Source organism: Moschus berezovskii, chromosome 2 (assembly GCF_049115385.1).
Source record: "Moschus berezovskii isolate FMDL1 chromosome 2, NW_MosBer_1.0, whole genome shotgun sequence".
NCBI lineage: Eukaryota > Metazoa > Chordata > Mammalia > Artiodactyla > Moschidae > Moschus > Moschus berezovskii.
The window spans coordinates 134049458-134064955 of NC_142461.1; the positions used below are offsets into that span (position 1 = coordinate 134049458).

Consider the following 15498-nt stretch of genomic DNA (forward strand, 5'->3'; position numbering starts at 1 on the left):
TCTCCGCCCCCTGCCCCGGGGCTAGGCCCGCAGCGTTCGCCTTGCCGGCGTGGGTCTCAGGGGGTCGGGGGCCCGGGGATCGGCTCTCGCGCCTCCTCCCCGCAGCGCGGCGCGATTCCGGGCAGGGCTGCGCCGCGGGTCCCCCGGGGCCGCCCCGGCGGGCGGGAGGCCGGGAGGCGCTGCCGCCGACGCAGCCGCCGCAGGAGGCGGAGCGCTGCACCTGGCGGCGGGTCCTCGGCGCTCGGCCCCGAAACCGGTCCAGCCGGCAGCGAGCGGCGGAGGCCGGGCGCGAGGAGGAGCAGCACGGAGGACGGGAGGCGGCCGTGCCGGCCGGGGCGCTCGGCTCGCCGCTCCTGGCCCCCCACCGGCTCGCGTTCCCCCGCCGCGGCCGCGGAGGACCCGGCCACCCGCCCGAGATGGTGCGCGCCGCCCCGACCGCCGCCGCCCCGGCGCCCAGAGCCGCCGCCCCGCGCCGCCGGGACATGGCGCCCCGCGCCCCGCGCAGCTAAGCGCCGCCGCCGCCGCCGCAGGTGAGTCGGGGCCCGGGGCGCCCGGGGCCGCGCCGAGGGCGGGCAGCTCCCGCTCCGGGCGCACGCCTGCTGGGCTGGGGGCGCGGGGCGGCGCCGCCCCCAGCCCCGATCGCCCGCCGCTGCCCCCTCCCCCGGGGTTCGCCAGTCGCTTGTCATCTTTCGGGGCGCTGGGGCGGGCTGCAGCCGGCACCCCGGCGGGCGGCGCTTCCGCAAACGTAACTGGAGTCGGGAAAACAAAGGCGCTGCCCAAGGGAGCCGGCGCCCGGCGCCGGCAGCAGCCGGGGTGCGGGGTGAGGCTGGGCGCCGGTGTCCAGGCCCTTCTTGGCCCAGCCCCACTCGCGCCCTCGCCGTAAACATCGTCGGGAGAAAGGGAGGCGAAAACCAGCCGCCAGCTCGCGAACAGATACACAGCCGCTGGTGTGGCTAGAGGAGGAAACTGACAGCGTCTGCTTCCCCCAGGTGAACGAACAGGGAAAAAAACAAAACCCTGCTACCACCCTAGAAGAAATACACCACCTCTGTGCTGCTTTACTTCAACTTGGCCAAACGTGTCCCTAGAGCCATTTTGAGGTAGCAGTAGGGGTTTCTAGCCCTTTGGGGTCCTGTTTATCTTCTACACAGCCCCCTTCAGATTCAAGTAGGATGGTGAAAAATCCCGAATGCAACTTTCCCCTTCGGCTATCCACCCCCACGGGAACAGGCAGGTGGACTGATTACCCTCAAGGCCCGGCCACGGTGCATTTCTCCTCTCCCACACACGTTCGCAAACAAGAACGGTGCCTTTCATCCGAAAATAGTCAATAAACATTTTACAGAGCTACTGGAACAGATAAAACCATACCGGTCAGTAATAGGAAAGAACCTTAGAGAGTTGAGGTTTTTAATCCCAACTAGTGTTTAGATATTTGTATGCCCTCAGACCGGTCACATCTTGAGCCTCTGTTTTCTCATCCGTCAAAGGAGATGGTTGAACAGTATAGTTCCCCCTAATTGCTCTAGAAGTTTAGGATTTTCTGGCAATCTAGCCTCTTCAATCCCAGGGACGGGGGGAGCCTGGTGGGCTGCCGTCTATGGGGTCGCACAGAGTCGGACACGACTGAAGTGACTTAGCAGCAGCAGCCTCTTCAAAATAAATGAACGCAAAAGGTGTGGTGGATGTCCAGTTGACCACGGAGGTGATCAAAGCAGGCCCCTGGTGTCTGCAGGGCATTTCTTTCCTTAAGTCGTGACCGCTAGACTGCTACAGGTGTATGTGTGCATCCCTGATGGCCTTGGTAAGTCAGAGGAGAAGCCAGGAGGCAGCTTTGTTGGAAAGATCGGCTTTTGACACTTCAGGCTGCTGGTCATCAGCAGACATGAGAGGTATTTTCAGTGATTTTGTGGTACTCAGATGACTTGTGTTTGTCACAAGTTGTAAGAAAAACTTAGGATTGCTTTAAGGAGGAGGCTTGGAAATTGCTACTGAGCCCAGAGCAAGATACCCTGGGGGACTAGGAGGAGAAAGGATCATATTTCGATAATGCATTACAGCTACTAGGCATGTTTACTGTAATTTATTTCTAAGACACTTTCTGTTTCTGTACGAATAAAGTTAATATAAAAACATGAAGCCAAGCCAAAACACAAAGATAAAATAGCAAGGTTTGCAGGTATTTGGTGATATGAGGTATCAGATCACCAGGTCTAGCATATGTGGTTTCTGGATTATTAACGGTAATAAGGCACTTTTTGAGCACTTAGAATGTTCAAGGCACCATCTTAAACACTTAAATTCTAAAATTCTGTAAGATAAGTCTTTTCCCATTTTATGGATGATGAAAAGGAAGTTCAAATGGTTAAGGGGCTTACAAAACCCACAAAATCAGTAGTAGGTGGGGTTAGATTTAACCCTGTGTCTCTACCTCCAAAGCCCAGGAAATTTCCACACGGTGTCCCTCCCTATTCAAGACCCACGAAGCCTCACCACCTACACAGGTGCCTTCCTTTGCTTCTTGCCTTTGAAAATTAATTTCATTTCAATATACATACATTACTGTGTTAACATTTATCTGTGTAAGATAATCTACATACTTACAGTACATATGTATTTATGCATGTACATTTGTTCTCACCATTTGTATGCTGAAGGCAAGTATAAAAATGATCATAACCAGATATATTAGTATTAGACCGAGAGGTTTTTTGTTTTACTTCTTTTGCTATTCAGTAAATCTTGATTTAGCAATCTCATTGTAGGGAAAGGAAGTGCAATACATGTAAATGTGTCTGTTAACTGCTTTGGCACATTATCTTAGGAAAAAAATCATAATATGGTAAGTGAAAAAAGGAAACTGCAGAAGATATTTATATACAGACCTGCATACAAGCACACATATACCTTGTCTCTTCAGGCAGCTTCCTGACAGACGTGGGTTTAGCTGATAAAGAGAGGAGGGTATTTTCCTTTTTACCTTTTAAAGTTATTTTGGGCTTACAAAACATTTTTTTTTTTTTGCAACAGGCACTTGTTCTTTTATTATATAAACAAAATAGAGAAACAAAAAGAGTAGAAGTGATTCACTTAATAACAGAAAATAAGGAAAAAAAAGTGAATGTGCCTCAACTCTGTAATATTAAAGAAGTGAAACATGGGACTCAGGATATCAAAGAGGAAGGTGGCATTCTGGAATTTGCAGGTAAGGGAGCAAAGGGTGATGAGTCTTAGATAACAAAGTTTTATCTTTTCTAATAATACCCATAGCATATTCTATAGTATGCCCGATTTTCCTCCATAATAAGAATGCTTTGGTACACACACCCCAATTTTTAAATATTTTATTTATTTTTTGTCTGTGCTGGGTCTTTGCTGCTTGCAGTTTTCTCTAGTTGCAGCGAGCGAGGGCTACTGTCTAGTTGAGTGCACAGGCTTCTCACTGCAGCAACTTCTCTTAATGGGGAGCAGGGGCTCTAGGGTATGCAGGCTCCAGTGGCAGGTCCCAGGCTCTAGAGCACAGGCTCAGTAGTTGTGGCACATGGGCTTAGTTGCTCTGTGGCACGTGGGATCTTCTGGACCAGGAATCAAACCCATGTCTCCTGCATTGGCAGGTAGATTCTTTACCACTGAGCCCCCAGGGAAGCCCACACACACCCCAGGTTATCTGCTGGAGAGGGTGGTAAGAATTTCTTCCTGCTGTTGCTAGTGGTGGCTGTCTTTGGAAGCATAATTGGTCTTTATGTAGAAGGTAGGAGTGCATGCATTGTGTGCTCAGTCATGTCGACTCTTTGCAACCCGGTGGACTATAGCCTGCCAGGGTCCTCTGTCCGTGGGATTTCCCCGGCAAGCATACTGGAGTGGGTTGCCATTTCCTCCGCCAGGGGATCTTCCCAACCCAAGGATCAAATTTGTGTCTCCTGCCTTGGCAAGCAAATTGTTAACCACTGAGCCACCTGGGAAGCCCAGAAGTTAGGAGTAGGAGATATAAATTTACCTGCTGTGTCATTTCTATGAAATGACTTCAGGTGTAATTATTTTTAGTAACATAATTTCACAAGCAGGAAGCTATTATCAAGTTAATCTAGCCTGATGCATATATATATATCCATACACATATAGTTTAGAAACATACATATGTGTATATGTACATAATCTTGTCTGATGTGTATATATACAATCCCACAGTTTGGCTTAGTTTTATATAATACTAATAAAAAGCACTGCTTAAAATTCTTAAAAATTAATACATTTCCCTGCTCAGACTTAGAAATCCAGAATCAAATACATTCACATTTTTCAGAATCAAGAAAATACATTCTTCCTTGTGTTTTGTACATGAAGGAAAAGTGAATAAGATTGGTTCACTGTAAATGTAATAGGTATTCCTGAGAAAAGGGTAGCTGTAAAGTTATTTTGCAGAAGAGATATTCTGACAATTTTAGGTGGCATCCAGCATTTCGTATGGGGTTCTAATTCTGTTTTGGGCCGAGGGAAATCTCAGTCTTTTGGTTTAGGAAACTTTGTTGCTCAGTAGGTCCTCTGTCAACCCACAAATCAAGTGCAAAATCCTACCCTAGTGCAAAGCCAGTTTGGGTAAAACCTTTTCCTCAGAGCAAAAGGAATGCGTTATTTTCCAGGACACAGAATTTTGGATTCTTGGGAAATGCAGACGTATGCATCTGTTGTGAACTCTGCATGGGGCAAAGAAAACACCCTAATGTCTCCATCAAGAACATTCCCCTTGGATATGATTCTTCCACAGTATATTACCCAACATTAGCTGTCTGTGGCCATTATTATACTTTACTGGCATTTTGGAGGGTGAGAAGGCCAGTGTCAGCTTGATTTATTGTCCTAAATCCTGAATGACATGTTATCCAGTACTTAGCCCTATTGTTGGGTTTCAGTAACATTTACTTTGTAGCTGTTTTTCCTTCTTTCTATTTATAAGATACTTATTTGCTACTTTGTAAAATGGCATCATTTAAGTTAGTTGGCTGAGCGACTTCTGGAAACTATGAGAGTCATTTGTTAAGGTAATGGTTTATGGGCACTCAGCCCAAATAGAAAACTAAACCAAACCAAAACAAATAAAAAATGTGGAACACCTAAGCTCTGAACCTGTATATTAATATGTGTCTATATTACACTATAGCTATCGCAACTCTGGTTGCTAGTCTGTGGCTTTAAATAGCATATGCAAACAGACACACATACACACCCCTACCTCAGCACCAACAAAAAATATCCCAAATGTTGTGTATTAAAAGTAGCTTTCATGACTTGGCTGGAGGTCCAGTGGTTACGACTCTGTGGTTCTGCTGTAGGGGATGCAGGTTCTGTTCCTGGTTGGGGAACTAGGATGCCACATGCCTTGAGGCCTGGCCAGAAAAAAGAAAAAAGTGAAAGTAGCTTTCATCTGCCTTTATCCCTTTGTCAATTACATTGAAGAGATGCTAAGGTTTGGGAATGTGAATGACCGGCCTGTATTACCATGGAACCTGGTTGTCCTGCTGAATATGAAGAATAGGGAAGAATGGGGGCAAAGGTGGGAAGGATTCTAGGCTCTTAGAAAAACCATATTCCAGAGACATAAAAGAGGATTGAGGAAACGAGGCTGAGACACCTTTTCTGACATTTGTCCTGGCCTGTGTTTGAGTAGGGGAGACAGATCCAGAGAACGTCCAGAAAAGAGGGAAGTCCAAGTCTGAATGACTCTTTTCTCAACTCTGAGTGAGGAAATGCTTTGATCTGAGACCAAGAGTGGAACCTGGGCGAGAGAAAGAGATGGGACGCCGTGAATCAGCAGTGGCCGAGAGAGCTCTTGTGCGGCTTTGCGGGGAATAAAACGAGAACTGGAAAGAGGAACTGCTGTTGTCTCAACAAGTCTGATTTGTGGATGAACTGTGTCCAGTGAAAGTGAGCAAGAAGCCTAGCTGGCATCCTAGCGCCGAGTGGTTCCGTAGAGTGGGGTAGGTGCTCCTACGCCACTTCCCACGTGGCCACCATGGGGTGAAGACTGGAGCCAGGGCCAGCAGAGCCCAGGAGGAGGAGTGGGTCCCGATGAGCTACGTGCAATATTCTTATACTGCTCTGGGCATTTTTAGGGACAAGGTTAAGGCAGAATACCCTTGGCCCAAGGTAACCAAGGCGTTTCTCAGCAGAACCACGCCCAAAGCCCCCACACTAAACACTTAAAGCAGAACCATACGAAGTGACACACTCACCCCCTGTGACTTTACAGAAATGCACTGATCCAGTCCAGCAGAGCCCAGCTTCTGTAGCTACTGTGGGGTGCCTTCTTCTGTTTGAAAATGATTTCTGGGAAATTGTGTTTAATGAACGGATGGAACCCAAGCTCACCTTTATGAGACAGTTTGAATAAAAGAGTTTCAAAAGTGTAAGCATGATATCCATTTACCTCTTATTTCCTATTAATGAGGTTCCCCTGTTTTGAAGATGTTTTATCTTTTAAGAGCATCTCAAAGCTCTTGTAACTGGCCCTTTCAGTTGTTCCTGCAGGATCCCGCACAGTGACAGGCAGACTTCAGTTGAGCAAGTCCCAGCGACCTTTCCGGGACTGCAGGCTCAAAGGCGTCCTAGTTATCACTCAGATGTTTTGTATTTCAAATGATTCCTTTTAGATATGTATTTTCAAAGTGATACTTGTTGGGGAAAAAAAGCCATCAAACTAAAAGAAAAAAAATTAAAGTAACTCCTAATTTTACTTCTTAGAGATTCCCCTTAGTAACATTTTGATATTATTTTCAAATCTTTTTCCAAAGTATATTTTGTATAGAGGACAAATTTTACAAATGTAAACTCTTACATACAGGTTTGTGTCTTGCTTTTTCTCCACTTAATGCTTTTTTTTTTTCATGAACATTTCTCCATATTCTATTAATTTTAAGTTCTGTTAAGTTCAGTTTTCCATCCTGTGGGTATAAAGTCCTTTTTTTTCTCTTATGTTCAGATACATAATTCAACTGCTTCTATTACTGATCACTGACTTTGTCTCAGTTCTCATCATTATGGTAAACATCCATACACTTAAATCCTTGCCTTCTCGAAAGACTCTTCTGCTCTCAGTTAATGAGAGTGCCTATTAATATTTATCTTTACCAGCATTGAATATTTTCATTTTCAGAAGTATTAGTATGGTATGTTTATTGAAGTGTCTTATTTCTTTAATGGACTAGGTAATAAATCCTTTTCTGAAAGAAACTGATAACACTTGGTAGCTTTGAATTCAACAGAGTCCTAACAGCATAAAAAGCAAAACAAATTAGATTTGATTACACATGCTGGACTGTGCTTAGTATATAAAATTTTGTTTTAAACTACAGTGTAGTTTGGGGGTATAAGGAAAAGTCATTAGTGATAGCTACATGTCTATGGAAGACTGTATTTTAAACTGTGAGATATATATTTTGATCTAGATTGTAAACTCATAAAAGACATGTCTGAGAAAGAAGCAACTATAAATTTTTGTTTAGAATGCCATGTCTTATATATAGATTGCATACTCTTTAAGCCTCTTAACTTTCTCAGTGACTAATAATGCCGGAATAGCCAAGTAAGTCTTTTATTGAATAAACCAGTCTTTTATTGAATAAGCATTTATCAAGCACCCATTATAAATATAACATTATGTTCTAACCCAGTGTTATAGAACTGATACTTGGAGTTGTCTTTTTACTTCTCAGTATAATTCTTATTTTTCCACAGTCTAATTTTCTTGTGTTTCTAGTATTTAGTATTTCCTGTATTTCTAGATTTTAAACTCATAGTCCTATAATAATTGTATTTGCTCAGATCAGTCCTTTTCTGAACATTTTTGCAAAAAAAATGAATGTGTGTCTGTGTATATAAAACAAGCATTCACATAGGTTTAAAAATAAACCTTTTAAAAATCAAAAAGCATTTTAATAGAATTGTAATTCATTTTATGATCATATATATTCTGTATAAATTGCTTCTGAAGTATAAAGTGGTACTTTACAGAGGAGAATCTAAAACTTTAAATAACTCAACTTTCATTATCAACCTTTTAAAAATTCTTTGTTTTATGCTTTGAAAAGATAAGAAAAGAGAAGGAAAAGGTAAGATTTTTCTGTGTTAACTTCTTGGCAAAGAAACAAAGATTGTGTTTCTAATCATTAAAATAGTAAAGAGCTTGATAATCGGGACAGTTTTCAAACGGTAAGGGTCCACTCGCTGTGGCTCCCGCTGTAACTGGGTCTGTGCTCGCGCTGACCAGGTTTCATGCTTTCCTTTTCCCTCCGCTTCTAACGCGGTGCCTGTTCTGTTGCCTCCAAGGTGTTGGCAGACACCACGGTTCTCAGGCTTGACGCTAATTGCCCTTTAGGGGCCCCTGTCTGAGAAACTGCGTGATGTCAGAAAGCTAATCGAAATTGCATAAACATTTATTAGAGAAGAAGATAATATGATGGCAGCGTCTACATAGATTTGAAAATGAGCGTTGTATGTACAACGCATTTATTCAGTGGTTTCAAAGACCGCTGGCAGGAACTCCACAGTTTCATAGGTGAGGACTGTTGCCCTGGAGGAAGCAAGCGGCTGGTGCTCCCTGCCTGCTTCTGTGGCTCCTGGGTGGAGGAGAGTGGATAGGGAACCTCTGGGTGGGCTTGTCTTTCAAGACCTGTTGCTTACATTACAGGTTGAAAAGTATTGAGAAAGAATTTCCCCTAATTTAAAAGTTACGCACGTTGTAACTTTTAGCACTGTTGGTTCAGTCATCTGAGTACCACCACTATTTGTAATATTATTTCAGTGGGGAAAAGTTTTCTAAGCTTCAGCTATGGAAGTTCAATGAATATTGGAAACCCAGCCTGTTCAGGAGCCTGGTTATCTAAACAGTTTCATTGATGCGTCCGGCTGTTGATCTTGGTTTAGAGAGAGATGACTGTGCACTGGTTCTAATTTTTACAAACCTCTGTGACCCCCTTAAATCCTTATATTGTTTTTCTTCTTGACAAAAAAATGCAGAGTGTCAATAACAGCATGTCCCGTAAATTTCACTTCCTATTTTGAACACTTATTGGATTTTTTTGGTTGGAGAAATTCACAAGATATAAAAATTTTTTTTAACATTTTTTTCCCATGCTATAGTATGAACCGTTGCTTGTACCTCACACTGGGCTTGTTTTAAGACAGGAGATTTATTTGAAAGATAGAAGGAAACGAGGTTCTGGGCCTTGCTTCAAATTTATACTGTAACCTCTTGACACAATATTTAACCAAAAGCCTTAAAGGAATGAATAGAAATCTGCTTCCATGATGGCTGATAAGGTCTGAGAATCTAAATTACAATTTTTAAAATTGATATTTAAGTGTGTCTTCCACAAAGTGAAAGTGAAAATCCACTTGGCTTTAATCACTAAAACCTCATTTAGTGTAAAAGTCTATTCTACCTTGCCTCCTCTTGAGATGAAAGTAATTTGTTCTTTTTACCATCTTAGCAAGTGAAGGGAAATATGTTAGAGATAGTTTCATCTCCTTTCTTTTACATTTACTATGTTACAAATATGATTAAAGTGTTCCTAAGGGGGCTGTATTTTAAATGAATAGTTATATCTTGCCTGGTTTACTTAATTATTCTAGTTCATAATCCAACAATGTGTCCTCTAATGAGCCTATGCACCTCCTCCCCACTCCCCAGCTAGACTGTGGTCACGGAAATGGTTATAGATGTAAATTCATGAGCAATGATGGATAAAATACTAGCTGGGTTCCAGGGTTCAAGGGTGGTGCCAGAGATTACCATGAGAACACTCAGGAAGAATGCTTTTGGAGTAATGGCAAAATAAGACCCAGAGTTGTAATGAAATATCATACCCTGGAATAAGATCACAGCCACCACCACCGAATTTTCCTATGTTGCTTTTGAGTTAGAAAAATTGCTTTTTCATACATTATTTCATTTAAGCCCCAGAATCCCTCTGAGAGTTAGTTGACTTGGGCTTGTGTTTTCAGTCTCCATTTTACACTGCTTCGTCAAAGCCAGGAGAGCAACTGGGACTTTCCTCTGCACTTCCTAAAATAAATGTCTGCCACATTAAATCTTAGTAAAACCTTTAGAATCTTGCCATCAGGTGTTTGTAAAAGATAACCAATATTTACTGAGAGCTTAAGAGTAAAGGACAATATACTAAGTCCTGAATTCTTTCCTCAAGGTGTTTATAATCTAGTTGGGGCACACAGGAAATATCTATTAAAAGAGCAGTAAAATCCACCCCTAAATCATGCAACAGCTCAGGTATAAGAGCAACCTCCAGAAGTTGAGGAAGGAGTCAGGAAAATACTGCCAGTTTATTTGATTTCCAGACATTGTAAAAGATTGCATTAGATTCACAAAGTTCTATCTACAGTGGTTCCATCACAGGATATTAGTATTTGCAGTTAGTGTTAAGTGCAGCTGTTGTTTAGTCGCTTAGTCGTGTCTGACTCTGTGACTCCCAAAACTGTAGCCTGCCAGCCTCCTCTGTCCGTGGTATTCCCAGGTAAGAATACCAGAGTGGGTTGCCATTTAATTTTCCAGGGGATCTTCATGACTCAAGGGTCAAATCCACGTCTCCTGTATTGGCTGGCAGGTTTTTTACCACTGAGCTACAGTACAACAAAAGATCAAATGTGAGGAAATCCTTTGTAGAGGTTGCAGTAGCAGAATGCTTCCAATCTGTTTTCCATACTGAAGCTCTGGCGATCATTGCAAAATACAGATGTGGTCATTCTGCCCTCCTCTTCTCTTTGGTGGCTCTCCATTATGCTCAAAATAAATAACCTGCACACGTTCTTGCGGATCAGCCACTATGCTAAGAGTTCAACAGGCATCATCTTTTTTCATCTTTTTTTCACGGCTACCCTAATGGAAAAATATCCATGTATTCCTCATGTTGTAGATGAGGAAGAATAAGACTTCGAGAAGTTGGAAGCCTTCCCAAGGCTACAGAGCTTGACGGTGGCAGAGTGAGGATCTCAGTCTCTGCCAGTATCACTTCCCACTCAGGAACGCCTTGACATCGTGCTCAGCCCCTCCCTTGCGCCTCCTTTGTGGGTGTCTTTTACTCATCCTTTAAGACTCCCACTCTGTTAAGGCTCCACCCCAGAGACTCCTGTGTCACCTGTGCTTGCACCTGCCTTTGGTTCACCACTGGATTTGACAGCAGGGACAGCAGGTTCTTCACTGTTTGAATTGTTGCTCACCAAGCATGCATCCCATCTAATAGCTGATGCTAGATTTATATTTGTGGGGTTAAAAAAAGAATGTCTTTATCTTCATTGTCGTTGTTTAGTCACTAAGTTGTGTCCAATTCCTTTCCGATCCCGTGGAGCGTAGCCTACCAGGCTCCTCCCTGTCCTTAGGATTTCCCAAGAATACTGAAGTGGGTTGCCATTTCCTCCTCCAGGGGTCTTGCCAACCCAGGGAGCAAACCCGCGTCTTCTGCATTGGCAGGCAGATTCTTTACCACTGAGCCAGCAGGGAAGCCTTTTATCTTCATTATCAGTCCCTAATGTAGTATTTTGTATTCTATCCATTCGTCCCATAGCTTACTACTTGAGGCCTCCTGTAAGCTATTACTGTCTGCTTGCCTCATTTGCCCATCAGCCCCAGGGTTAACTTTGTAAGGATGTCTTGCTGTCTTTTCTTTCCCCCATCTTGGAGTAGTTTTCTTATTCTCTTTGCCTAAAACCTAACCTGCACATCTGTCAAGGGTCAGGTTAAGTCCCTCATCCTCTTGACAGCTCCCATCTGGAATCTGGGTTCTCTTTTCTGAACTCTGGAAGTGCCCCAGTTGTCAGTGACAGTTTTTAATGATTATGCAGTGTTCTGTGGCTTCTGTTATTCTTCTGACTTGTCATTTAAACCTTCCTTGTATTTTGGGCTCACCTTGTTAACTATGAGGCAGGTCAGGTGGTCTGGGATTCCCATCTCTTTCAGAATGTTCCACTGTTTATTGTGACCACACAGTCAAAAGCTTTGGCATAGTCAATGAAGCAGAAATAGATGTTTTTCTGGAACTCTCTTGCTTTCTCCATGATTCAGCGGATGTTGGCAATTTGATATCTGGTGCCTCTGACTTTTCTAAAACCAGCTTGAACATCTGGAAGTTCACGGTTCACATATTGCTGAAGCCTGACTTGGAGAATTTTGAGCATGACTTTACTAGCGTGTGCTGCTGCTGCTGCTGCTGCTGCTAAGTCGCTTCAGTCATGTCTGACTCTGTGTGACCCCATAGATGGCAGCCCACTAGGCTCACCCATCCCTGGGATTCTCCAGGCAAGAACACTGGAGTGGGTTGCCATTTCCTTCTCCAATGTGTGAAAGTGAAAAGTGAAGTCACTCAGTCATGCCTGACTCTTAGTGACCCCATGGACTGCAGCCTACCAGGCTCCTCCGTCCATGGGATTTTCTAGCATGTGAGATGAGTGCAATTGTGCGGTAGTTTGAGCATTCTTTGGCATTGCCTTTCTTTGGGATTGGGATGAAGACTGACCTTTTCCAGTCCTGTGGCCATTGCTGAGTTTTCCAAATTTGCTGGCATATTGAGTGCAGCACCTTCACAGGAAGCAACAGTCAGAACTGTACATGGAACAACAGACTGGTTCCAAATAGGAAAAGGAGTATGTCAAGGCTGCATATTGTCACCCTGCTTATTTAACTTATATGCAGAGTACATCATGAGGAACGCTGGGCTGGAAGAAGCACAAGCTGGAATCAAGATTGCTGGGAGAAATATCAATCACCTCAGATATGCAGATGACACTACCCTTATGGCAGAAAGTGAAGAGGAACTCAAAAGCCTCTTGATGAAAGTGAAAGAGGAGAGTGAAAATGTTGGCTTGAAGCTCAACATTCAGAAAACAAAGATCATGGCATCTGGTCCTATCACTTCATGGGAAATAGATGGGGAAACAGTGGAGACAGTGTCAGACTTTATTTTTTTGGGCTCCAAAATCACTGCAGATGCTGATTGCAGCCAGGAAATTAAAAGACGCTTACTCCTTGGAAGGAAAGTTATGACCAACCTTGATAGTATATTAAAAAGCAGAGACATTACTTTGCCAACCAAGGTCCGTCTAGTCAAGGCTATGGTTTTTCCCGTGGTCATGTATGGATGTGAGAGTTGGACTGTGAAGAAAGCTGATCACTAAAGAATTGATGCTTTTGAACTGTGGTGCTGGAGAAGACTCTTGAGAGTCCCTTGGCCTGCAAGGAGATCCAACCAGTCCATTCTAAAGGAGATCAGTCCTGGGTGTTCATTGGAAGGACTGATGCTAAAGCTGAAACTCCAATACTTTGGCCACCTCATGCGAAGAGTTGACTCACTGGAAAAGACTGATGCTGGGAAGGATTGCGGGCAGGAGGAGAAGGGGACGACAGAGAATGAGATGGCTGGATGGCATCACCGACTCTGTGGACATGAGTTTGAGTGAACTCTGGGAGTTGGTGATGGACAGGGAGGCCTGGCGTGCTGTGATTCATGGGGTCGCAGAGATTTGGACACGACTGAGCCACTGAACTGAACTGTTAACTAGGAAGTCTTTGAGACCCAAGACCAGGTCTTTGGCTCCCTGTCTAGTAGCTGCCCAGTGTATCAAGAGGCAGTAACTGCTAAGAGATGAGACTTCTTGATTTGAATCCCAGCTCTGCCACTTACTCCCTTGGGGTAATTATTTACCTTCTTTGTTTCTCAATTTTCTCATCTGAAACGTGGGGGAAGTAATCATATTGCCCCAGAGAACTGTTGTGAGGAATAATGAGTTAGTCCATTTTAAGCCCACAGCAAGTGTTGTTTAAGTGTTGTGTTTTATTTAGTAATAATAGTGAGAATAATATAGCCCACTAAGCTGTTATTAAAATACAAAAATGTTGTCTAAAGTGGGCAGCTGCAGGCTATGAATTAACCACCATATAGATCAGTTTGTCCCCTAGAAGACACATTTTGCCACAAGATTGGGGAAGGTCCATCATGAATTAACAAGAAACAGCAGGTTCTGGGTTCTGGAAAGGGTTGTGCAGAGTCTGTGGGTGGCACTGAGCACCCGCAGGGCTCCAGTTGGACCCTGGAGAATTCAACAGGGTTGACAAGACTAGAACTGCTTTGGTTCTTTCACAATATCATGCAGCCATAAAGGAGTCATGTCAAAATGCTCCCAGAGGAAGAGGCAGATCCCACACCATTCATTCACCTTTGCACACCTTCATGCCCTTGCAGCATGTGGAACTGTTACAAAACCAACCTTGTGTTTCTTTTTCATGACGGTGGCTCAGTGTGTAGCAGATGCTAAAGCAGTCCTTATTGAGAAAAGGTCTGTTGGAATTGACACTGAGCGCTGTGCCTTTAAGGAAAACTCTATTCTGGAAAACACTGGTGGGTGGACTGAACGGTTCACAGTATCGTGTGTGAATACCAGGATGCTAAGGCTCATTTACAGCGGTTTCTCCATGTCTGTGTTGGGAATAAATTGCAGCCACAGTTAAAGTTCTGCTCTGTGATCCGAGTTCCTCAGAAGCCTAGTGAGTGGTCCATAAGAGCTGCCAGGGTAGAGCTAGCTTTGAGAGTTCAGGAAGTGGGTTTCCCCACCTGCAGCTTCAGTTCTGGTCTCTGGGCAGCATCGCGTTAAGAGAGCAATGTTGCCTGGAGGGAACGTCTCCCTTCTGGGTAAGCCAAGGGTAGCTTCCTCTCCATCACCGACGGTTATGGCACTGCTACAGTAAAGCACACATCATCATGGTGTGTTGGTAGATCTGACCTTTGGCATTTGTTGTTCCAAGTAATATATTCAGGTTTAAGATTTTTTTCTTCAAAAGTTGAATCCACTTCCATACTCATCTACTTGTGGATAACTCAGTATATGTATTAGCAGTTTGAATTTAAATATTTAATGAAGAAAGCTATCAATTTTAACAAGAATGATTTCATCACCTCTCATCAATAATTCAGAAATACCTGCTATTTTTTAATGACTTGGTGTAGATACTAGCTGAATGCCTTTCCAGGTTTTCACAGTAATGATGTTGATTACTATCATTAGAGAGTGCCAGGTGAGAAAATTTTTCTGATTTTCTGAAAAACTACAGCCCCCCCTTGCCCTCTTCATCCAAGTAGGGTTGACTGCAAACCTATAATAAAGATTTTCAGAGAAGTTCATCGATTTGTTTCTGCTTATAATTTAAAATGTCTTCTCTCTTTTTAAAAGTTTGTTTTAAAAAATCTTCAAGATTCAGAAGTTTAAAACAAAATATTAGCTTAATGGGTTCAAGTTGATGGACTGTTAAATAAACAAAATATCTTCTAGGTTTGCGAACAGAATAAGTACTTTATCCAATGTATAAATGTTCTTACTGTTCCCTATACTTATTCTGTCAATCCTTATGGCAAATTAAATGTAATCTAAGTCAGCCAAAGCATGTCCTGCTTTGGGACACATTTTAATTTTATTAAAACACAGAGGTTTTGGGGGAGTTCA

The 15498-nt window shown here is 43.4% G+C and overlaps 1 protein-coding gene across 2 annotated transcripts in view; it reads left to right on the forward strand.

Moving 5' to 3' along the window:
• Positions 1–390: 390 nt before the first annotated feature.
• The window catches only part of MFSD6 (major facilitator superfamily domain containing 6), an 86115-nt gene continuing 71007 nt past the window's right edge, over positions 391–15498 (forward strand). Inside the window, exon 1 of one of the 2 annotated variants that reach the window (XM_055398606.2) lies at positions 391–530. The gene's annotated coding sequence lies outside the window, so the exon portion shown is untranslated. Of the gene's footprint in view, positions 531–680; positions 990–15498 lie in introns of those variants that run through there. The other variant, XM_055398608.2, reaches the window with a different exon arrangement.